The 23,730-nt window shown below is 45.9% G+C and overlaps 1 protein-coding gene across 3 annotated transcripts in view; it reads left to right on the top strand.

Annotated features, from left to right (window-relative positions):
* MYLK (myosin light chain kinase) overlaps window positions 1-23,730 on the top strand; it is a 292,274-nt gene that overhangs the window by 71,770 nt on the left and 196,774 nt on the right. The window contains exon 1 of one of the 3 annotated variants that reach the window (XM_055396085.2): window positions 23,590-23,708. The exons of the other annotated variants lie outside the window; for them this stretch is intronic. The gene's annotated coding sequence lies outside the window, so the exon portion shown is untranslated. Of the gene's footprint in view, window positions 1-23,589; window positions 23,709-23,730 lie in introns of those variants that run through there. 3 annotated transcript variants of the gene reach the window in all.

Genomic DNA, 23,730 nt, shown 5'->3' with positions numbered 1-23,730 from the left:
TTACAGCACACAGGATCTTCAATCTTTGTTGCAACGTGCAGGATCTTTTTTTAGTTGTGGCATGTAGCATCTAGTTCCCTGACCAGGGATCAAACCCAGGCCCCCTGCACTGGGAGCCCAGAGTCTTAGCCACTGGATCACCAGGGAAGTCCCTATTTCATTCTTTCATATGACTGAGTAGTATTCCACTGACTGGGTTCCACTGACCTGTACCTGTGGGGGTGACCGGATATGACGGTCTGACCATCTGACCGAGTTCAGTGTCTATTGTGGAACCCTAAGGGCTGGGCACACTCGGAGATAATCTGTGTAGGGAGAGGGATGGGTTTTCTCATCTCTCTGGGATCTGGGATAAGATTTGGATCCTGTCCTGTTTCTTACACAGATATAGTAGAAACAGAGGACCTGTGGGATCATAGGAGAGCTTAGAAGCAGTTTCTGGTTGGGGCACTGTGAAAGCTTTGAAGAAATGGGAGGCCACACTGAGGAGTTGAGAGCCTTCTACAACACAAGGGACACTCTGGGTGTGGGATGAGAGTTTAATGTGGTAACAAGCCTACAAGCCAAGGACCCATCCCGTGGAGTTATCCTGGGAACATATTAATAATTACTAAACTTTTCTGGGTGATCCCTGATCACGGGGCCTGATAAAGCCCATGCTGACTCCTCAAATGCTGTTAAGATAAAAGCTGCTTTTATTCATTTGATGTCCATTAAGCCATCACAGATTAATTACTTTTTCAAAATAAAGAAAATTATGCCACAGTTCTGCAAGTAACTTATGACCAGATGTTGAGGTCTTGGGATACCCAGTCACATGCTTAAAAATATTGTAAGAAATCTTCAGACAGTAAAATCTAAAAATAAAGCTCCCCAAATTAAAAAAGATGAATAAGAGAAAAACATTGTAGTTCAAGAGATTTATTGGCTTCCTTATTTTTTTATTTTTGAAAAGAATCATGGTATAATTTAATGCCAGATGCTAAGAGCTAGATATACCCAGTTTTGTGGCAGAGAGGGAGGGTGTATATAAGATGCAAGAAAGTATCCAAGAGAGAAAATGATGGAAATTACTGGTCACTTATCTGCTTGGGGGTTTACAGTGTTACCAGTTTTAGGTCAGATTTCCCAGCAGCCCGTGGGTGTTCTTATCTCTTCTTTCTCACTACACCACTTGGCGTCCTGCTGACCTTCAGCTGTGTCACATCCCACAGGTTGCACATCCCCACCTTTTAGAGGCAGAGGGGAGCTAGCATGAGAGGCCCAGCCAGTGCTGTCAGGAAAGGGGGAGGGGAGATGGGGAGCATCCTAGGATGATGTAGCACTTGCTGTGCTCTTGACCACAAACTGAATAAAGGTAGAAGCTTATCAGGAATTTTACACAGTTCAAACTGGTGTCTGGTGCTACGGATGAGAATCTAGGTTTAGAAGGAGGGTCTGCCTGCGCTGCTGGGAGAAGTGAGTGGAGCGGGAGAAGAGACCTTGGCCTGCATTTCAGACAAGGGCGCTTGAAAAGGGGACCTTCAAGTTCGAAAGAAGCTTCAGAAGGACCTCAGTGAATGGAACTTTTGATTAAAATCAGGAAGATGAAAATCAAAATGAATAAATAAGGAAATAAAAATTCTTCGCTTGTAATTCTTTTCAAAATCAGCTAAGTATGGACAGACAGTGATAGGGTTGATGACAGTCTAAGATCTTTACTGCAGGGTCAGCGGGGGAAACATTTTGTCATTGTCTCCTGTCTAGGTTGTAATCAATAGCCGTGGAGGGCCTGAGATTTCACCAGCTGGTAAGCTAGTGAGTGAATTAGCTGCCAAGATTTCATGAACACTGGCAAAAGGCGAGCTCTGTGAGTTAGGGACAGCACTTTATGATTCACAACAATGATAATGACCAAAGTACCAGCATTTCCTCTCACTGGTTCTTTGAGCTCTGGTCTCCATAGGCTGACACCTGAACACACAATGGAGAGAAATTCTGAGCTTCGGGAACTCAAAACTTTTATAATGCACAGTAACAGTTGGTCTAGGAGAAGGCAATGGCAAGCCACTCCAGTACTATTGCCTAGAAAATCCCATGGACGGAGGAGCCTGGTGGGCTGCAGTCCATGGGGTCGCTACAAGTCAGACATGACTGAGCGACTTCACTTTCACTTTTCACTTTCACACATTGGAGAAGGAAATGGCAACCCACTCCAGTGTTCTTGCCTGGAGAATCCCAGGGACGGGGGAGCCTGGTGGGCTGCCGTCTATGGGGTCACACAGAGTCGGACACGACTGAAGTGACTTAGCACCAGCAGCAGCAGCAGCAACGGCTGGTCTGCAAAGAGTTCCACAGGACTTGGCGCCTGAACAACAACAAAGCCTGTCTGTGCTTTGCTCCAAAGGAAGACATTCTCTCTTCCAAGGTTATTTATGATACAAATATTCTTGAAAAAAAAAAGTCTGGAGCGAAGGTAGTCAGTCCCTGTGGCTGCAGGATGTGCAGATTGTGAGATGCCCGCGGAGACTGACTCTTAGGTGCTACGTCTGTACACAGGGGAAGGAAGCTAGAGTGTATGCGCTGCTTGTTGTGCACCGGGGGCTGACCAGGAGCCCTCTCACTCCTTACCTCATCAAAGCTCGGAGGTGGTGCTGTTGTTTTATGAGTAAGAAGGCTGGCAAGTAGTGGAGTATCAGCCGCAGGATTTTTTTTTTCCTAATTTATATGTTTTAAATTGGAGGATAATTGCTTTACAATGTTGTGTTGGTTTCTGCCATATAGCGACATGAATCAGCCATAGGTACACATATGTTCCCTCCCTCTTGAACTTCTGCATCCCCCACCTCCCACCCCATCCCACCCCTCTAGGTTGCCATGGAGCACCAGGTTGAGCTCCTTGTGTTATACAACAACTTCCCATTAGCTATCTGTATTACATAGAGTAATGCATACATTTCAGTGCTACTATCTTAATCCATCCCATCCTCTCCTGCCCCTGCTGTGTCCATAAATCTGTTCTCTATGTCTGAGTCTGTATTCTTGCCCTGTAAATAGGTCCATTAGTACCATTTTTCTAGATTCTATATTAATATGGATTAATTATATTTAGTATGCATTAGTATATCATATTTGTTTTTCTCTGACTTGCTTCAGTCATGTGCAGGATTTATATATACATTGCAGACATTAAAAAAAAAAATTTGCTTGCACCGGATCTTAGTTGCATCAAATCTTAGATCTTAGTTGTGTTGAATCTTACTGGGATCTTAGCTATTCATTGCGGCATGTGGGATTTTTAGTGGTGGCATGCAAACTCTTAGTTGGGGCATGTGGGATCTAGTTCCCTGACCAGGGATCAAACCTGGGCCCCCTGCATTGGTGCAGTCTTAACAAGTGGACCACCAGTGAAGTCCTTGCATACTTCTTAGAAGCTAAGCATGGTGCTAAGAAATAGCTGAGACTTTATTAACTGCTTATCAGCTGCCTTGCCAGGCACAGTTACAAGTTTTCCATGAACTGACTTATGTATTTCTCATAACTAAGTTTATCAAGTGCTGCAGAGGAAGCTGTGAAGGAAATTGAGGCATGGGGAATAATGGCACCAAGATTCAAATCTGTGGTTTATCCACTGTGCTCTTGTTTTCTTTCTTTGGTCCTCAGGGTCACACCAAGGGGGTCCTAGTAAAACTAACATGAGTCCAGAGGATGTGGGAGGGTTTGGAAACAATGGCAATTAGGGAGAGTTGAAGGAGCCGAGTGTATTTTGTCTATAGAAGGATAAAGGATAAATTATTGTCTTCAGATATTTGTAGGTGTGTCTTGTACAAAGGTAGAGTTTATCTAACTCCAGGAAACAGAATTGGGTTCAGTTAGGGGAAGCCATATCATGCTCAGCAGATCCTACTGTACACAGTAACCAGAACTGTCCTGTCCTGTCCCCTCTCTGAGAATTTTCCCCTGTCAGACATGCCCAGGAAAGGTTCCTACATGAGTGGGGTGGGGGGAGTCTTAACTTTGGGGAAGCCCAGGCTGCCCTAAAGGGGCTGAAGGAGCTAGTCCCAGCTGCATCCTTGGTCCTGTAGCTCCCAGCATTCTTATGAAGGGACTCACCCGGATCTTGACTAAGTCCTCCCTCCATCCCTAATGGGTTTGGTTGCATTCCTGTAATAACCAGCCTCATGGCTCAGCCAGGTCCTGGCATTTATCTGCAAACGTATCAGTCCCACCATTGCCCAGTTTGAGACAGAACAGGGTTCTTCTACTGGATGGGAGGTTGACTTAGAAGATGCCCCTGTTCTCTTAACTGTATAGTTCTGTGATTTACTCTTTTCTTGTCAAGTAGCCCACACTTTAAAAACCAAGTGGGACCAGTGAGTTGGGTCCAGAACTGCTCTATAAGGACCCAGCTCTGGACCCGTGATCATACCCCTGGTCTTAGGCAGCTCCAGTCCTGAGTGGGGCAGGTCTGGTCCAGATGCAGGTCCAGGAGGGAATTTGGGAAGATGGTGAACAACAGGCAACTGGTTTAATGGCATCTGCACCACTCAGCCAGAAACGTCTTCCATCAGAAGCTGCAGACACTGTAAATGTGGTCTCAATTAGCCTGTGCATATCTTTGCAATAATTAATTCTCATCAAAGGGTTTTAGAGAGTGATGTTTAGCCCAGTGTAAAGAGCATGATCGGAATCTGATCTCTGATCCTGAAATAATGTCTCTGCTCTCCCAGATGTCAGGAGGAACTAAAAATATACTTAAAACTCTGAGGAATTCTTGGTTTACTGGACCCATCTCCTTTTTCTATCAATCTCCCTCCAGAAAGCAAGAGAGCAAAGAATTGAGTCCCAAAGCCTTAATTATCCAGTCTGCTGACAGTATTTTATCTGCACCGCTGATATTAGATTTTACAGCATTGCATTTCAGGCACAGAGCTAACAGCAACTTCTGTAAGCATGGGCCTTTGTCCTGCTGCTTGTTGTGGCTAGTGTTCTGTTTTTACCCCCGTCCCACCCTCCTTCAGACTTCTTAAATTCCAAAGCTCTCTATGGCACCGGAAATTATCTGTCTGTGGAATGTCCATACTTTAGGAAAGTCCCTGAACTTGTATGTTTATCTCCTAGTTCCACTTCCCCCAACTCATCGTGGCCATTTGTGGTTGAGTTCTGGCATGTGCCCATCATTGGAGAAACCTGGATTGGTCAGGGGCTTTTTGCCATGTTTCTGTCACAGACAAATAAAATTCTATCAGTTTCTATCACTGACATGTGCAGAAGGAAGAGAGTCTGGCTAATTTGTTTTTTTCTTCCTTCATATACAAATTTAATTCTCCCTGTTATATCTTTAATATTTCTGGCCCTTCAGATGTATCTTCAGTTTCAGTTTGGTTCTCTGGGCTGTGACTTTTCACCTGGTTTAATATTTCCATAATCATGTGTTCCCAGATGGCTCAGTGCTGAAAGAATCCACCTGCCAATGCAGGAGACATCAGAGACACAAGTTTGATGTCTGGGTCAGGAAGATCCCCTAGAGGAGGAAATGGCAGCCCATTCCAGTATTCTTGCCTTTTTATTGCTACAACTAGGTCACATTTAGGGCCTCCCTGGTGGCTCAGACGGTAAAGAATCTGCCTGCCATGTGGGAGACCTGGGTTCTGTCCCTGGGTTGAGAAGATCTCCTGGGGAAGGGAACGGCTACCCATTCCATTATTCTTGCCTGGAGAATTTCATGGACAGAGGAGCCTGGCAGGCTGCAGTCCATGGGGTCACAAAGAGTTGGACATGACTGAGTGACTTTCACAGGTCACATTTATTGAGGGCTTCTGGTGTGCCAAGGACTGTGCAGAGGGCTTCCATCTTCACAACCTCTTAAGGCAAGTACTGTTACAGTCTTGCTCATTTCACAAGAGAGGGCACCGGCTGAGAGATGGAAGAATTTGCTGAAGATCCTACAGCAGAGCTGGAAGAAAGCCAAACATCATGGTCCCAGAGCTGGCTGATTTCACACCATCTTCAAACCACCTGCAGGCCCTCTGCTGGGCACACAAGTGTCCCCATTAGTCCTCTGGGGTTTGCAGTGTCTTTTTAAAACCCTTCCTCAGCAAGTGTTTGATAAGAAGTGTCTGTGCAGGACACCGCCATGGAGATACAATGATGTCCGAGCCTGAGTGCTGTCGGAGGGCGGTGCGGAGACAGAGCCTCCATAGAGCTCATGCTGAGCTGAGCAGGGGTGCTGTTTCAGGTCCTCTCAGACTCATGGTAGTGATACTGGAAGCTGGAGATGTCTGGGGACACTCCCTGGTCCGTGCTACTTGTGACGACCCCCACAGACATTTCCCCACCCGGAGCCAATGTTGTGACTAGACCAACCCTGTGGTTCTTAAGATTGCAAGACACACCTCAGTAACAACCGTCAGGGGACTTAGAAAAGACAGGGCTCATTACTGACAGGTCCTGGAGGGTGCAAGACTTGCTGGGGCCACAGAGAGAGGTGTGGGGGGTGAGAGGAGAAAGGGAGAGAGAACTGGAGAGGGAGCAGACCTGGGCTTATGTCTTTATTGGGTTGAGGTGGGGATACCAAGGGTTTAGGGTGTATGCTCTTTATGGGTGAATTTAAAGCAAAGAGTAGGAATTAAAGCACAGCAAGGGAAAAGCAGTCAGTCAAAAGTCAGTTATCCAGGTTGCCAGAATTCTCTCTAAAAAAACAAAAAGGGGACGTACAGGGGTGGGACGACCTGCTCTTTATCTGATCCCATAGCTGGCAGTGTATTTATTCGAAATGGATTTCTTTGAAGTGGAGGCCTCAACAATCAAATGCTAAATGTCAAGCACTTAACATCGCAATTGAAAAAGCTAATTGTCAGGCACCTTTGTCCCTTGCATTTACAGCTTGTCTCCAGGATCTAGGGTAGCACCTGGCAGGTAGTGAGCTTTCAAAACATGTGATGAATGAACTACTAAACAAAGCCATTGACAATTAATAAATGAAAGAATACATTAATTCCAAGAAAGTATGAGGGACAAAAACTGAGATTAAAGGACGGCCTTTTATAAATTATGTGCAATGAGCTATATGAAATACTCCATGTATTGTCCTTATTTTCTGTATTTCATCATGGACTGGAAAGCTTGTCCCAGTCGATGCTCAGGAACCCATGTCATAAAATCCTGTTGGGAAGGCCTTAGAGAAGAGGATACCTGAAGGTGAGGGTAGGACTCAACCGGGCAGAAAAGGCTCAGAAATATCTGGGGCTCCCCCCACTAGCAGGATTATAGAGGAGAGAGCAGAGGCCCCATGTTTTGCTTGATAACAATAGTTGTTTTGAACTTCATGACTCGGGTCTGGATCCTTCCCTGTCTTGCTCAATACTTGCCTCATTTCCCAAGCCTTGCCTTACTTGGTCAGTTATCTAAGTGCACATCCCTTCCACTGTGCAGGAATCCCTGGACCTGGCTCATACCTGGCACCACATCAAGGAGCTCAAAGATCAAATTGGGGTTGAGAAAGGAGAGCAAAATATTTGAGGAGCCCTGAGTCACGCCAGTGCTACAGCAACAGAAATTAAGAGTACCTAGATTTGAGAGCCATAAAGATTTCTAACACTTTGACTCAGTAATCGATATTCTTGAAATATATCTTGAGGAGATATGGTCTCAGTTCAGTTCAGTTCAGTCGCTCAGTCGTGTCCAACTCTTTGTGACCCCATGAATCACAGCACGCCAGGCCTCTCTGTCTATCACCAACTCCCGGAGTTCACTCAAACTCATGTCCATCAAGTCGGTGATGCCATCCAGCCATCTCATTCTCGGTCGTCCCCTTCTCCTCCCGCCCCCAATCCTTCCTAGCATCAGAGTCTTTTCCAGTGAGTCAACTCTTCACATGAGGTGGCCAAAGTATTGGAGTTTCAGCTTTAGCATCAGTCCTTCCAATGAACACCCAGGATTGATCTCCTTTAGAATGGATTGGTTGGATCTCCTTGCAGTCCAAAGGACTCTCTAGGGTGAAGCAAAAGTTATGCTCTTGAAATTGTGACTTGTGACATTGTTTTAATGAAATTGGAATCAACCTAAATGGTACATAAATAACAAGGGCATGACTGAGTAATGGTGGTTCATCCACTTGACAGAATATTATAAAGTCATTAAAAATGAGACTTAGGAAGAATGTTCTGTAACCAGGAAAAAGGTTGTGGTTTCGCTTGGATGAAAGTCTGAAGATGAAGGCAGTGATAATGTATATGTATAATTTTTGTTTTTTAAAGTACATATATAGAAAGATACTGGAAAATGTATATAAAAATGATAGTATTTGTGTTAGAAAAAAAGTCATTTGCAACCCTACTTACAGTCAGACTATCAGCAAATATTATTTATTTATGAACAATGACAAAAGTAGATGGGACAAAAGAATTAGAGTGAGTTTAAAGTTCATGCAAAAAGTCAGCAACCAATGGAGAGGATGAGGAGAAAAGGAAACCCTCCTAACACTATTGGTAGGAATGGTAAAACTGATGTAGCCATTTTGGAGAACAGTATGAAGGTTACTTAAAATCCTAAAAATAGAGCTGCCATATGATCCAACAAACTCACTCCTGGACATATATCCAGAAAAGGCAAAAACTCTAATTTGAAAAGATACATGCACCACATTATTCATAGCAACACTATTTACAATAGCCAAGACATGAAAACAACCTAAGCAATTGGCTAAAGAAGAGTGGTATATACATACTATGGGCTTCCCTGGTGGCTCAGAGGTTAAAGCGTCTGCCTCCAATGAGGGAGACCCGGGTTCGATCCCTGGGTTGGGAAGATCCCTGGAGAAGGAAATGGCAACCCACTCCAGTACTCTTGCCTGGAGAATCCCACGGACGGAGGAGCCTGGTAGGCTACAGTCCACGGGGTCATGAAGAGTCAGACACAACTGAGCGAATATATATATAAGACTATCACTCAACGTTATACTTCAAAAATGCCAATTGCAGTAATTTGGATGGACCTATTGTTGTTCAGTCACTTAGTCGTGTCTGACTCTCTGCGACCCTATGCACTGCAGCATGCCAGGCTTCCTTGTCTTTCACCATCTCCCGGAGTTTGCTCAGACTCATGTCCATTGAGTTGGTGATGCCATCCAGCCAAACCATCTCATCCTCCATTGTATCCTTCTCTTCCTTCCTTCATTCTTTCCCAGCATCAGGGTCTTTTCTAATGAGTCAGCTCTTCTCATCAGGTGGCCAAAGTATTGGAGCTTCAACTTCATCATCAGTCCTTTCAGTGAATACTTAGGATTGACTTCCTTTAGAATTGACTGGTTTGATTCCTTGCAGTCCAACGAACTCTCAAGAGTCTTCTCCAACACCACAGTTCAAAAGCATCAATTCTTCAATGCTCAGCCTTCTTTATGGTCCAACTCTCACATCCATACATGACTACTGGAAAAATTATAGCTTTGACTAAATGGACCTTTGTCAGCAAAGTAATGAATGTCTCTGCTTTTTAATATTCTGTCTAGGTTTGTCATAGCCTAGGAGCAAGTGTTTCAAGGAGCAAGTGTTGTATAATTTCATGGCTGCACTCACCAACGCAGTGATTTTGGATCCCCCAAATAAAGTCGGTCACTGTTTCCATTGTTTCCCCATCTATTTGCCATGAAGTAGTGGGACTGGATGCTGTGATCTTCATTTTTTGAATATTGAGTTTTAAGCCAGCTTCTTCACTTTCACATTCATCAAAAGGCTCTTTAGTTCCTCTTCACTTTCTGTCATAAGGATGGTGTCATCTGCATATCTGAGGTTACTGATATTTCTCCCTGCAGTCTTGATTCCAGCTTGTGCTTCATCCAGCCCAGCATTTCGCTTGATGTACTCTGCATATAAGTTAAATAAGCAGGGTGACAATATACAGCTTTAACGTACTCCTTTCCAAATTTGGAACCAGTCCGTTGTTCCATGTCCAGTTCTAACTGTTGCTTCTTGACCTGCATACAGATTTCTCAGGAGGTAAGGTGGTCTGGTATTCCCCTCTCTTGAAGAATTTTCCACAGTCTATTAGGATCCACACAGTCAAAGACTTTGAAGCAGAAGTAGATGTTCTTCTGAAATTCTCTTGCTTTTTCTATGATTCAACAGATGTTGGCAATTTGTCTCCTGGTTCCTCTGCCTTTTCTAAATCCAGCTTGAACATCTGAAGGTTTTCAGTTCACTGTTGAAGCCTGACTTGGAGAATTTTGAGCATACTTTGCAAGCATGTGAAATGAATGCAATTGTGTGGTAGTTTGAACATTCTTTGGCATTACCTTTCTTTAGGATTAGAATGAAAACTGATCTTTTCCAGTCCTGTTGCCTCTGCTCAGTCTTCCAAATTTGCTGGCATACTGAGTACAGCACTTTAGCAGCAGCATCTTTTAGGATTTGAAATAGCTCAGCTGGAATTGCATCACCTCCACTAGTTTTGTTCATAGTGATGTTTCCAAAGGCCCACTTGACTTCATACTCTAAAATGTCTGGCTCTGGGTGAATGATCACACCACCATGGTTATCTGAGTCATTAAGATTTCTTTTTATGGTTCTTCTGTGTGTTCTTGCCACCTCTTCTTCAAATCTTCTGCTTCTGTTAGGTCCATACTGCTTCTGTCCTTTATTTTGTCCATCTTTGCATGAAATGTCCCCTTGGTATCTCTAATTTTTTGGAAAAGATCTCTAGTCTTTCCCATTCTATTGTTTTTTTCTATTTGTTTGAATTGTTCATTTGGGAAGGCTTTCTTATCTTTCTTTGCTATTCTTTGGAACTCTGCATTCAGATGGGTATATCTTTCCTTTTCTCCTTTGCCAATGGCTCAGATGGTAAAGAATCTGCCTGCAGTGTGGGAGATCTGGGTTCCATCCCTGGGTCAGGAAGGGAATGGCAACCAACTCCAGTATTCTTGCCAGGAAAATTCCATGAACAGAGAAGCCTGGCAGGCTACAGTCCATGGGGTTGCAAAGAGCTGGACGCGACTGAGCAATTAGCAATTTAAGTTTAATAAATTCTCTTCTTTTCTCAGCTATTTGTAAGACCTCCTCCGACAACCATTTTGCCATTCTTTTTCTTGGGGATGGTTTTGATCACCGTCTCCTGTACAGTGTTATGATCTTTCATCCATAGTTCTTCAGGCACTCTATCAGATCTAATCCCTTGAATTTAAGAATGAACCTAGAGGATATTGTAAGAATGAACCTAGAGGATATTGTAAGAATGAACCTAGAGGATATCATACTGAGTGAGACAAGTCAGACAGAGAAAGACAAATATTATACAGTATCACTTACATATATGTGGAATATAAAAAAATACAAATGAATCTATATATAAGACAGAAATGGACTCACAGACATAGAAAACAAACTTATGGTTACCAAAAGGGAAGAGGGATAAATTAGGAGTATGGGATTAACACATACAAACTACTGTACCTAAAATAGATAAGCAATAAGAATTTCCTTGTTGTATAGGACAAAGAACTGTATTGAGTATCTTTTATTAATCTATAATGAAAGATAATCTGAATAATATACATATAACTGAATCATTTTGCTATATACCTGAAAGTGACACAATACTGTAAATCAACTATACATCAAAAAAAAAAAAAGTCGGTAACCAAGACATTGATGGTCTAGAAAAGGAGCAAGGCCAGATATAAGAACATATCCAAATATAACCCAGTGCTTGAAATAACCTAACAATTTCCTGAACTGAGGGCTTGTGAAGCATGTGCTTGGCCAGAACAGAGTGAATGTGGCCAGAGAAGACATCCTTGAAGTCATGTCTGATATTCAGACTTAAGGTAGAAGTGATTAGGATGGCCATACATAAATTTTGGTTCCCTTGACAGACCCAGGGCGCCTCTCTTTACTTTCAGTAGAGCCCTGGTTGGGGTCATATGTATGTGGTCACCCTAGTTATTGAAAAGGAAGGAGGAAGATGTTCTAAGTGGATGGTGATTGCTCTGTTGGCTGCCTCTAGTGCTTAAGGTTTCCTGATGCTGAGGCAGGCCCCAGCCTTATGGAGAAGTGGTTAATTTGACTATAGCTCTGCTTCCTGATTAGTTACAGGATAATCAAAGGTAGTTATTCCCAAGCTGCCCTAGCATCTAGCTAGAATAATTCAAGTTTCACTCTGACCTAGGAGCTCCTCTTCTACTTCCGCCCTTCCACACCTATCCCACACATTGAATACATGACCATTAAATTTTCCAGTGAGCAGAGGAGTATCTATAGTAAGAGTAGGTCATCTGCCTGCTGAGCCAGCCTCCTAATTGTAAATCTGGGAACAGCTCTTCCTAGAGAAGTTCTTGACTCATAGACGAGTCTATGTATGGCTAGTGCAGAATATGTTCAAATGGTAGAAAATGATAGCTTGAAGTAAGTAGAGACTTGGCCTGGGTGAGCCCTGTTTCTTTCCTGGTGTCCTCCCCCTGTTCCATTGGCTTTGTCAAGGCTACCTTATTGGCACCTCCTTCCTGAGCAGAGCACTGAGTTGACCATTTCTGATTCAGCCTGGGAGCCTAACCTTAGGTTCAACTTGTAAGAAAAGTGGGTTTGTGGGGGAGGCCTCGGAGGCCTCTCCCCTGTGCCCACAGGATGATTGGTCTGACCCCCAAGAGATGGACATTGCAGGACTTGGGAAGCGGACACAGGAGACATCCTTCAGGCAGCATCTCCTTGGAGTCTCAGCTCAGAGGTACTTACAGTCAACAGGGAGACCAGACATGCAACTTACTCTGTGTATGAACAGCTGGACCAATGCTTCGGGGATTATAGAAATGAAGAGATGGCCAGATCTTTCGTAGATGTTTTGTCCTGTTGTTTGGTTGTGGGTTATTGTTTGGAGGTGGCAAAGTGGGAATAATCTCTTTAGCTTTCCCTGGGCTTAAGACATTATCTTCTGTCACCCTGGATACTATTTTATTTCTCTAGCTAAGAGATGAAGGAAGGAGTACGGGGAAGCATTGTCTCAACTAAGGTTCCTTGCCAGGAACCTGCCAAGATCAGTCGAGAGAGTGTAAGTACACGCTTATGCCAAATCACACCTTTCCAGAAGCTCACTTGGACCTAGAAACCAAGAATGGCAAAACCATCAGAGAGACAGAACTCAGCCCCGGCCAACAGGTGTGAGAAGGAGCAGCGTTCTTCAATATCATGTCCTGAATTTCCTGCGTCAGACACTGGACTCTTGGAAAATCTAAGAGACTGCATTCTCTTAAGAAAAATCCTGAATTGGGTAATCTAAAAAACCAGAGTGAGAGTAAAACTGATTCTTACTTCAAGTATGAATGATACATTATTTTATTTGAATACTTAGAAGTACATTATTAATTTAATGGTATATTTGGTATGGACAAGCACATTTAGTAGTCCCTTTTTGTCCTAAACCACCACACCTGGAGAGGGCTAGCTGGTTAGCTGTGATGCCCACAGGATGGAATCTTACCTAAATTACTCAGGAGAAAATGTTCTCTCAACTAGGATGGGCATTTCAAAGCTTTGCAGTGATGGTAAACAACATACTTCTCCTTAGAGTCCTGTTCCCATTTTATTACTGTGGGGGAGAGAGAACACTTAACACCCAATAAACACTAAACCCACATCCCCTCTAAGCCGAATACTAAGAAACTAATGCTGGTTTGTGTTGGTTGAGCGTCCTGAGCAGGGTTCAGAACCGTGGGGTTCAGGAGTGGAAAAACATGAAGGATTTAAAGGTCTGTGAACAGCCCAGGGCCCCACCAGCCACTTTATTCCCAATCGCACTTTCCTGGCCCCTGTGGTTACAGTGTTCTCTTGTGTTGACCTGGCATCTCCAGTAGGATTCCAAGTCCCCTGTCTTCAAGATATGTAATCCCTGTCTAGGTGTGAGCCCAGCTGACACTTGGAGTGGCCCTTTATCTTCCTGCTGGCCCCCTGTTCCCGAGTCAGGATTGGGAGGGGGTGGGGCTCTTTCCTCCCAACTTGGGCCAGATGAGCTGACACCTGTGAGCAGAGTCCTCTCTCCAGAGGGTCACTGACACATGGCCGTGTTCCTGCTGATGCACTGTACTCTCTGAGCCCATCAGTTTTCTCCATGCCCTTTCCTCTGGGTTCCCGGGGGTCACCATTTTTCTCAACAGTGCCCCTGCAGAGCGGGTTTGGGGGCAGGAGAAGAGACGACACATGTTAGCCTTGTCAGTATTTTCAGTGAATGATGCCTGAGGAGGAAGTGAGGTAGGCATGATTGGTGGAAAAATTCATCAAGGGAGAAATGTGTCACTCTCTATTATCATCCACTGTTGCAGTATGGTAAGAACTGGATGTTCTCAGCAACATCCCTAATCCCCTGCTGAGACAGGGAAGCAGAGGGTGTCTGCTTTGGGAGGGAGGCAGGCTGTGGTGCAGAAGGGCCTCAAGCTGCAGCCCAGCATGAGGGTCACCACAGAACAGCCGAGGGTCTATGTGGGTGCCAGGCCAGCCCTGCCACAGACAGCACACCTGGCGCTTGAGTGGGTTCTCCTGCCCTCTCAAGGGGTATGAAAGGGAAGGTGAGAGGAGATGGTCTGCCAGCCCCTGGCGAGTGTCCTGGGTCCCAAAGCCTGTCTAGAGGAGGCGTGAGGGGCTCCCCAGTCAGCTGCTCCGTGGGGTGTGGGATAGGCTGGGACCATCAGGTAGGGGCTGTGTGAATTTGAAATCGCTCAGCTTTAAAGAGCCACAGCTGGAGGAGACACTCCGGAACCTGCTGAGCCACATAATCAAGGGAGCAGCACCAGTGTGGGTATGAGCAGAGTAGCTGGGCTGGGCTGGGGAGGAAGCAGGCAGGCAGCCATAGGTGAGCCATCTTCCCCTATTAATTCTCCCCAGGGCTCTTCCCCAGCAGGCTGAGGGGTCCTGAGGTCCAGGGCCCTCCTCAGTGCCAAAGTGAGGAGTGCTGACCCTCCAAAGGTGCTCCCCTAGTCTCAGCTTTCTCTAGCTCCTGTTTCTCCCTCCCTGATGCTCTGATTCCTTCCTCTGAAGGCACGAATCCCCATGGGGTCTGGGATAGAGCTGGGTAAACACACAGTGATGGGTGTGCAGACATACTGTGCTCTCTGACCTCTCAGCCGGGGCCCCTCCTGCTCTGCAGGGAACACAGTGTTGATAAACCTGGCTGGATTGGCTCTGTACGGATACCACTGGTAATGTAAATATTCTAAGTAGTCACAGAGGAGTCACGTCTTTTCAGCATGTTTTCTCTAGCTGTGGAGTAGGCTTTTGAGACAAACATCAGGGGCCTAAGAAGTTGGGATCTGGAAGAAGGTTCTTATAGATGGAATGAACCGCAGGAATGAATGAACTTCTGGAATTTCCTTGCTGAGGGGGGTGTGCGTGCTTGTGGCTGTGGCTTCTCGCTACTGTGTATACATTATGCATCCTGGCATACAGGGTTTAGCTAATGACTAGCAGCCTGGTTGATCAATTCAGAACCAGGAGCGACTGGTAATTGTCAAGTTCCCTGAGCATGCCTCATCCAGCCCCCTGGTGAGAGGTTAAGGGTAGCTTGTCTGAGCTGCTGTCTGCAGACCAAAGGGAGTGAAGCCCCCGAGGTGCTCAGGCTCACAAAGGCTGACAGGATGTGTGTATCAGGTTATAACTGGTATATCCAGGAGTGATATTAGATATCTTCTAACCGCAGAAAGGTTAGGGTATTCCCCCCGGGCCCACTGTCAGCAGATCCTGCCCCTGAAATTCAGTGGCTCTGGTCTTAAGTTCGATGCTTCTGTGTGAGCTTCCAGTTTTCTTATTGATAGTCTGAGGGTAAGCTAAGACCCCCTTGTGTTCTGATGCTGTGTGTAATCTAGGACAAGACACCAGCACCCTGGACTCTGACCCACTCCCAGCTCCTCCCCATGGCACAACTAACAGTGTGACATTGTCACCTGGCTCTGAACCTTGGAGTCAGAGGCCTAGGTTCAAATTCAGCTGATAAGAAGTAGCTGTCATTGATAGCTTTGCGATTTTGGATAGATTACTCAACTTCTGAGTCTTCTTTTCATCTTTAAAGTGATATTCGTACCTCTTATAGAGTTGCTTTGAAAATGAAAGTTAACTTAAGCAAAACTCTCAGTACAGTGCCGAGCTCCTAGTAAGCATTCAGTAAATGGATTATTTCGATTATAGACATTGTGGTTCATGATCACTTCCTTTGGCTGAATCTGAGATTTCCTTACTGTGATACTGGGGTTGGGTGGAACCAGTGCTTCTCTGACTCTGCCGTTCTCAAGGGAAGTGGAAAAAGAAATAGTATTCTAAGGGTAGGGGCTGGGAATGTAGCCTGAAGCAGCTTGCAGAAAGCAATCACATTTCTTTGAAGTCTTAGGATGACTTGTAAAATCAACTTACAGTTGTCATTCGGTACAACAAAGTGAATGCATTGGTTCTCATATAAAAATGCTTCTGCCAAATCTTTGAGTATAATTTATGCACAAGGATAAGTTGCTCCACTCTGAGGAAGAGAGTGTGAGAGCATGATTTTTAAGGTCCTTTCCAGCCCTAACATTTGAGGTTCCCAGGATGAGTGAGTCTCCTCCACAAAGGACCTGAAATTGGTACCCAACAATCCTGAAGGGACTTTGGGGAGGTAGGCGCCCCTGTGCCCCTGCCCCTCATGAGACTGCACGGTGCTGGGGGGTGCCACTGGTAGAGGAGGGAAGATGACACAGCCCCTCAGAGTGAAGACTGAAGAAGCCTGAAGGAGGAGCAGGGCTGTGTCTGAGCCTGACTTTCCATCCTTGGGCTGATAAGTGACTAAGTTGGGTTGGCAGCTCTCCACCACCCCAGGTAAACTCCAGGAAACAATAAACCATTGTTTCTCATCCAGACTTGGGGGCTGTCCTGGAGACAGGACCTCCTGTCACAGGAGGGCAAGGGGTGAACTTCGTGTAAAAGCACAGGACTTGTCACACTGCCAAAGTGTCCTCTGGGTAGTTCCAATGCAACAGCCAAGGCCAACATCTGGGGCTGTGCCTAGCTAGTGGAAGGAGAACTGAGGGGAATCTGGAGAAGAGTTGCATGCTCTGGGGGAGAACACAGAGATGTCTGGCCTGTGAATGGGAAGAGAGCATCTCTGTGCATGGGGCGAGGTGTACCGACTGATGGTGGCATGGGCCCTGCATAAACTAGCTGAAGATTACCCAGTAAGCATGGTCTCTCCCTCAGGCATGAGGGGTTGAAAAGAAGCCATCCTTTTGTTTGGGACAAATAATAAGGGGCTTTCCCTGGGCAAGGGCCTGACTACATTAGTCAAATTTGTACCCATCAGATATCATTCCAATTAGATCTAAAGGAATAGCAACACAGGTGTTATACTGAAAATTTCCTGTTGGGCATGGTGTTTATTATGATAAGATTGAAAATATCTTGCTAAATTCTTCCGGAAGATATTATTGAATTGAGCCAGGATTTGGAGTGGGGAGGACTGGACTCTCGTTCTGCTTTATTAGCTATGTGACTTTAGGCAAGCCGCTTGGTCTTCGAGCCTCAGATTTTCCATCAATGAAATGGGATCGTCATGTATCTCAGTATGTTGTGAAATTCAGATGAGATCTTGATTGGGAAAGCACCTCGTAAGTTTTCAGTATGTGGAAGTTTATTGTAAATTCAAAGTCTTTTGGTAGCATTATCTAAGAGCATTGCTACTTTCTAGGCCCTCTGCCATCTACTGTCAGTCAGTTTAATGAATATATCCTCCAGAACCTCTGTTGACCCATCCACTTGACCCATGTCCTTGCTTTGAGACATGCTCCACCATCTCCCAGCTCTACCACAGGACTCACTTGTTTAGATGGTCATGGTTCATTCTCTCTGCCTTGCAAACTTCAGAGATCTCTGGCCTCCTGTCTTTGAGGATACATAGGTCTATTTTGTGTCCTGGGCCTGCTTCTTCATCTGTAAAGTAAGAGGATTGGCCTAGACGATCCCCTACCAACCCTCACCTTTTGTTATCCAACTGCATTCCACTGTGGTAAAAGGAAGCAAGAGTTGAAATAAGAGCAATGCAGCTTGTCTAGCCAATGACAAGTAACTGATAAAAAGACATCAGTGTAAGAGTGTGAATTAGTAAATTACTTCTGTGAGAGATAAGGCTATGTTTGCAGTAATATTTCAATGAGCTTGAACGTTTAAGTGATAAGTGATACCTCTCATTGGTCCTCAGAGCTGACTGTTACTAGAAAGCTACCATTTGCTGAGTGCTCACTGTGTGCCAGGCATGGTTAGAAACTACATTACAGTTGCATTGTGTTGGGTATTCTAAGTATCTACTTTGTGTTAGATACTTGACCTTCCCTCTAATCTCCACAGAGCCCCACAAAACAGATATACAGATGGGAAAATTGAAGTTTAGAGAGATTAAGTAAATCACCCATGGTGATCCAATTGTTAAGTGGCAGAACTTGGTTCAAGTGCAGTATGTCTGACTACACAGCCTGTGATGAGATGGCTCACTCAAGTCCACTGGCTGGCATCGCCAACTAGCTCACTCTTAGATTGTCACTTTCTTGTTCCTAGTGTCCCAGGACTAGCGATTACCCCAGCGGTGTTCTTGATACGGTTCTGGGCTTGACCTTAGAGTAGGAACTGATCATTGGAAAACCCGACCTGGATATAGCACCCTCCCTTCTCTAGCATGCTGGAGACACCCAGTCTTGGCTCCTTCCTCCTTCCCTTTCTCTATGCACCTGCCCCCTGACTCAGTGCTCACCAAGAGTGGGAGGAAACTAGAAATCCATAACACTGTTGGCTGGGTGGGCCAGTGGCTACAGCCAGAGGAGGCAGGTTTTGTCTGTGGGAGTAATTAGAAAACAATTAGAAAGCAATTGCAAATTTGAATATCCAATCCAGAGCCTATAGAAGTTGGTGAAGCAGGTCAGCTTGTCTCATTTTCTTGTGCTGTGTCAGGGTTTGCAAAAGAAGAATCCCCAGGCCGCTCAGTAAGGGAAGCTTGGGAGAACTGGGGATGTGCTCAAGCGAGTGGGGTGCTGCCAACTGCTCAGGCCTCAGGAGGTTCTGTAGGAGCTGCCGACACTTGCGGCCGAGACAGTTTTCAGACTCAGCCCTGGTTCTTATCAGCGACCACATCTCTGCAGCCCCTCCTGCCGACAGTGCTTCCCACCCGCCCTCTCCTTGGAAGAGACTGTTTCATTAATTTTGCTGTTAATACTTGCTGCTCTGCTAAGGGAAGGCACCTTAAGTACTTATTCAACTCCTGACACCTAGTCAGCGCTAGTTAAATAGATTCCTTTTTTCCCCTGGGATTTCCCTTTAGCTCTTTCAGCCCCAGTCCCTCTCTGGACAGACATCATAGAATCAGAAGCTGGACCTGGGAGGGGCCAGAGGCTGAAAAGCTAAGTGCATACACGTTCATTCCTAACACGGGTCAAGTCCTCAGAGTCTTCATGGCCTGTGCCCATGTCCCACAGGTGTGCCCTGAGGACCAGGGGAAGGTGAAAGTCGCTCAGTCGTGTCTGACTCTTGCCATCCTGTGGACTATACAGTACATGGAATTCTCCAGGCCAGAATACTGGAGTGGCTTGCTGTTCCCTTCTCCAGGGGATCTTCCCAACCCAGGGATCAAAACCCAGGTCTCCTGCATTGCAGGTGGATTCTTTACCAGTTGAGCCATCAGGGAAGCCCCTGCCTAATTCAACTGCCAGCCTGTGAAGCCCTGTGTGGCGGACCTGGAACAGAAGCCTCTCCTTTCTCCTCTCCTGGTGTCCTGAAGCATCTTTTTCTGCTCTGGGCTTGGCTCCCCCTGCTGGAACCTTTCCTACCTGCCCAGGTATCCTAGAAGAGCCTGCAACAGTCCTAGAGACGCAGGTGCACTTGGACAGGAAGGTTCAGAGAGGCCCTTCAGGTCAGAGCGAGAGAGAAGAACCAGAGCCGGAAATGAGATTCTTAAGGTCACCCAGCTGATTAGGGTGCATCCACAGTGAGCACCAGAACCTCCGATTCCCCTGAGCTATTTAACTGTCAGATGCTGCCTGCCGATTTCTCCTGAGCCGACCCCCTCCTTGGCCAATGGTGCTTCTGTCCTCTGAGTTCTGTCGTAAATCTTAAAACAACAACACTGCCATTAACAATAGCCGCCTCTATGGACTGAACACTTATCATGTGCCAGAGACTGGGCCAGGCTGTTCTTATATGCGTGGTTGACCCTCATAGCAATCCTGCAGGTACGAGAGTATTAGTAGTAGCTCCATTTTACAGATGAGTAAACGAAGACTCAGGCTGTCCCTTTCCTCAGGCCACACGGTTTCACAGTGGAGAATGCATGTCTGATTACATAGCAGTCTGCTCCCTGCTAAGGGGCATCCTGTGGGTGGGAGCCACAAGCACTGTTCCTCCTCCCCAGGTGGATTTCCTGCGTTCCTGCGGACTGAGGTAAGGCTCATCTCACAGGCACATGAGTGGGGCTTAGCAGGCCTTTGAGAAGGGGATGGTTGAATAAACTCTCCTGTGACCCCAGACTGACTTCTGCAGGGATGATACTGGTAATGAGCTGAGTGAACTTTAGGATGTTGTTAGACTGGGATAGGAATGCACATATTGCTAATTTAATTATAGTCAGGGGTTCTGGCTCAGGCTTTGATTTCTTTTTGCATGTGACTTTTACTGCAGAAAGCTTCTCTCAGCTGGTCTCATTAAATCTCAAATTAAGCAAGAATCCCAACAGGAAGAGAGCAGCTCCAGGAGACCAGACCTCACTCGTTCACACTGTACGTTCGGTCGACTGTGTTTATTTGGTTTGATCCCCGTTTAAGAAAATTAAAAAGTAACGTTCTGCGAAAGACGTGGGCACTCAGGGTGGAGTTGCTGAGTGGATCCCCTCCTTGTGCCCTTGGTCTGCGCTCTGCTCATGTGGCTGGGCCGGTGAGAGCAGCTCCTCTGCCTGCAGAAGCCAGCCCTCCTTTATTGTCTTTTGAGAAGAAAGGCCCAGGACATTCTTGGGGAGGGAGGGGCTGTCGGTGGGTTCAGAGAACTCAGTTGTGGTGGGGTGGGGGGAGGAGTGGGCTGGCTTTGCCTGATTTCCCTTAGGAACCGGGAACCCATCAGAGTCTTTCAAGGATACCAGCAGGAAGCCCAGAGAGTGTGCCCAGGACCCGGTGTAATTGTGCTCACTTCACACCCGGCAAGCCTGCGAAGCTAAGCCGAGAAAGGACGTGCGACTTCCGTGCCAGGACTAAAGCCAGGACTGGCACCTGTGTGTCTGGAGCTGAACGCCAGCAGGGCCCAGGGGATAGATTTTTGTTTTTTGTTGTGGCCTGCTCACCTGCTCCTTCCCCTACAGCCTTTCTCACATCCACATGTTTGCGCCACAACAAAATTAAGTCATGCCTTAGTTTGGAAGTGATGATTTTTAAGTGCTTTTTTTAAGCCCAACTTTCAACTTATTCATGTATTTCACAAGCACTTGTTGAGAGCTTACTGTGTGCTCATCTGTATTCTAGGCGTTAGGGATGCAACAGTGAATGAAACACACAGAATCCATGACCCGTTGCAGGAGCTTGTGTTCCAGTGGGGGAGACAGATGTTCATCAGATAACCACATGACTACACAGGGGCCAGCCATGATGTGGGTGATAGATACACCTTCTACACTTTTGTCCAAATTACCATTCTTGGTTCTGTCCAGTTCAGAATAGCTTTCCAGCCCTGTTGCCTTCCCAGAGACCTCGTCTGGGGGACCTAGATCTCGATCAGTTCTGTTCCTTAGTGGTGAATAGCAATTTTTTTTTTAAATTCAATTTCTTCCTTTATTATCCATAAAATACTTGAATAACTGGCATGTGCAAGGTCTAAGGTCTTCCAGAGTCTGGGGTGCACATTCAGTCTTGACCAAGAATTCCGTTGACTTGAAGGTATCACCTTCATCTGTCTCTGTCTTCAAATCTCTCTGGTCCTGATGTGTTTAGCCTTTCTCTTTGGGAAAAAAAGATGGAATAAAATTAGGTATCGATTCACCTTCTTTCCCATCTGCCCCTCAAAGTCACACACCAATACTCTTATAAAACCTCGTTTCCCTTTTCACTTGTGTGCTTTTCAGAGGACAGAAGAGGAGATGGTGTCGGGCAGGGGGCGAGGGGTATTGTGTGTGTACGGGGGAGAGGCTACAGCAACAGTTCTCAGAGTGGGCCCTGCAGACTTTGGGGGGCCCGTGAGGCTCTTTCATGGGCCCAGGAGGCCCAAATGTCTTTTGTAATAAGATGTCATTTGTTTTTTTCACTCTCCTTATGTCTCAAGTGACGTTTTCCAGCAGTTGCAAATAGTGTGATGTTATAACTAGCTGGATACAGAAGTAGACATGAAAATCTGTCTTCTATTAAAGAAAGAGAAATTAAATACAAATGAAAGGAATTTGCAAAAATGAACAACTCTTCTTACTAAACTTTTTCTTGGTTTTATTTTAGAAAATATATTTTTCTTTGAAAATTCTTATCTATGTTAATATAATGCAATCATTATTAATGTTTTTGAATGAATTAGTATTTCTTTAGTTTTAATTAATACAGTAAATATGTAATACAGTTACTATTGATAGCAGAAATTCACACACATAAGCTCTTTGAGATCTTCAATAATTTTAGGAGCATGAAGGGCCCTGAGACCAAAACGTTTGAAAACTGCTGAGCTAGAGGCTAAGGAGTCAGCTGGGTGTCAGAAGACCAGTTACTCAGGAATCAGACATGAGCCAGTGGAACAGCTTGTGTGCATGCAAAGTTGTTTCGATCATGTCCGACTCTGTGTGATCCCAAGGACTGCAGCACACCAGGTTCCTCTAATTCTAAATCCTCATTTCTGATTTGGACATCTGCAGTCTGTCCCAAGGTGTGAGTTGCATAGGATGAGAGATTCCTTTGGAACTATGGAAATACATTCTCTCCTCCAGAGGAGTGGGACTGGTCTGGACATCACCTTGCCACCATGCTTTAGAAGTATGTACCAGCGACCAATTCTGAAGCTCTCCAGGGGTCAGGACCAATGCTGCTAGATCTTCTCAACATGAACACAATCTGTGGAGTGTGGTTCAAATCTCAGCCCAGATTCCTTAAGATGGTTGCAACACAGGAGTCCCCTGTCCATCTGTTCTCTGGGCTTGCTCCCACTCCAGGGATCATAAACCAGGCTTGTTCAATTCAAGGAGGAGGGAGCTGGGTCTCAGGAGGCAAGGGTCCCACCAGTCCTGGGTGGTAATCCTAGACCAGACGTGTCTAGAGCTGGGTTGTGTTCCAGGCCAGATGTGGAGTTGGGGGTGGGCCCAGCCCTGCCAAGGATTCAGCTCTTGGCTTGACAGCATCCTCCATTTGCTCCACACTCGGATTGGAACGTGCAGCTCTGAACAAGTCAAAACCTGTGAGCTTCCACTCTTGGTTTCCCCGGGACTCCACTCAGAGCCTCTGCAGCTGGCAACCAGGAGTTTCAAAGGTCACCCCAGCTGGGCGGATTGAAACAACAGATCTCTCTGACCGAGTGAAATTGGCTGCCCGGTGCAAGGCAAGTTGCAACATCTGCGAGCAGTCAGCCAAACGCCCCTTGACTTTTCAGCCTAGCCCTGGGCTCTGCGGCAGCCCTGGCTCTCCCTCCCTGTCTTCCTTCTTGGACAGACCTTAGACAGGCATCTCCGCGGTACAGTGGTGAAGTGGCCGCCCACGCGTCCCGGCTCATGGGAGAGCTGCCCAGGGAGAGGCCACGGTAAGGCGTGTCCATTCTCTGG

This window comes from Moschus berezovskii, chromosome 1, assembly GCF_049115385.1.
Source record: "Moschus berezovskii isolate FMDL1 chromosome 1, NW_MosBer_1.0, whole genome shotgun sequence".
NCBI classification, from domain to species: Eukaryota; Metazoa; Chordata; class Mammalia; order Artiodactyla; family Moschidae; genus Moschus; species Moschus berezovskii.
This window is presented reverse-complemented; position numbering and strand designations above follow the sequence as displayed.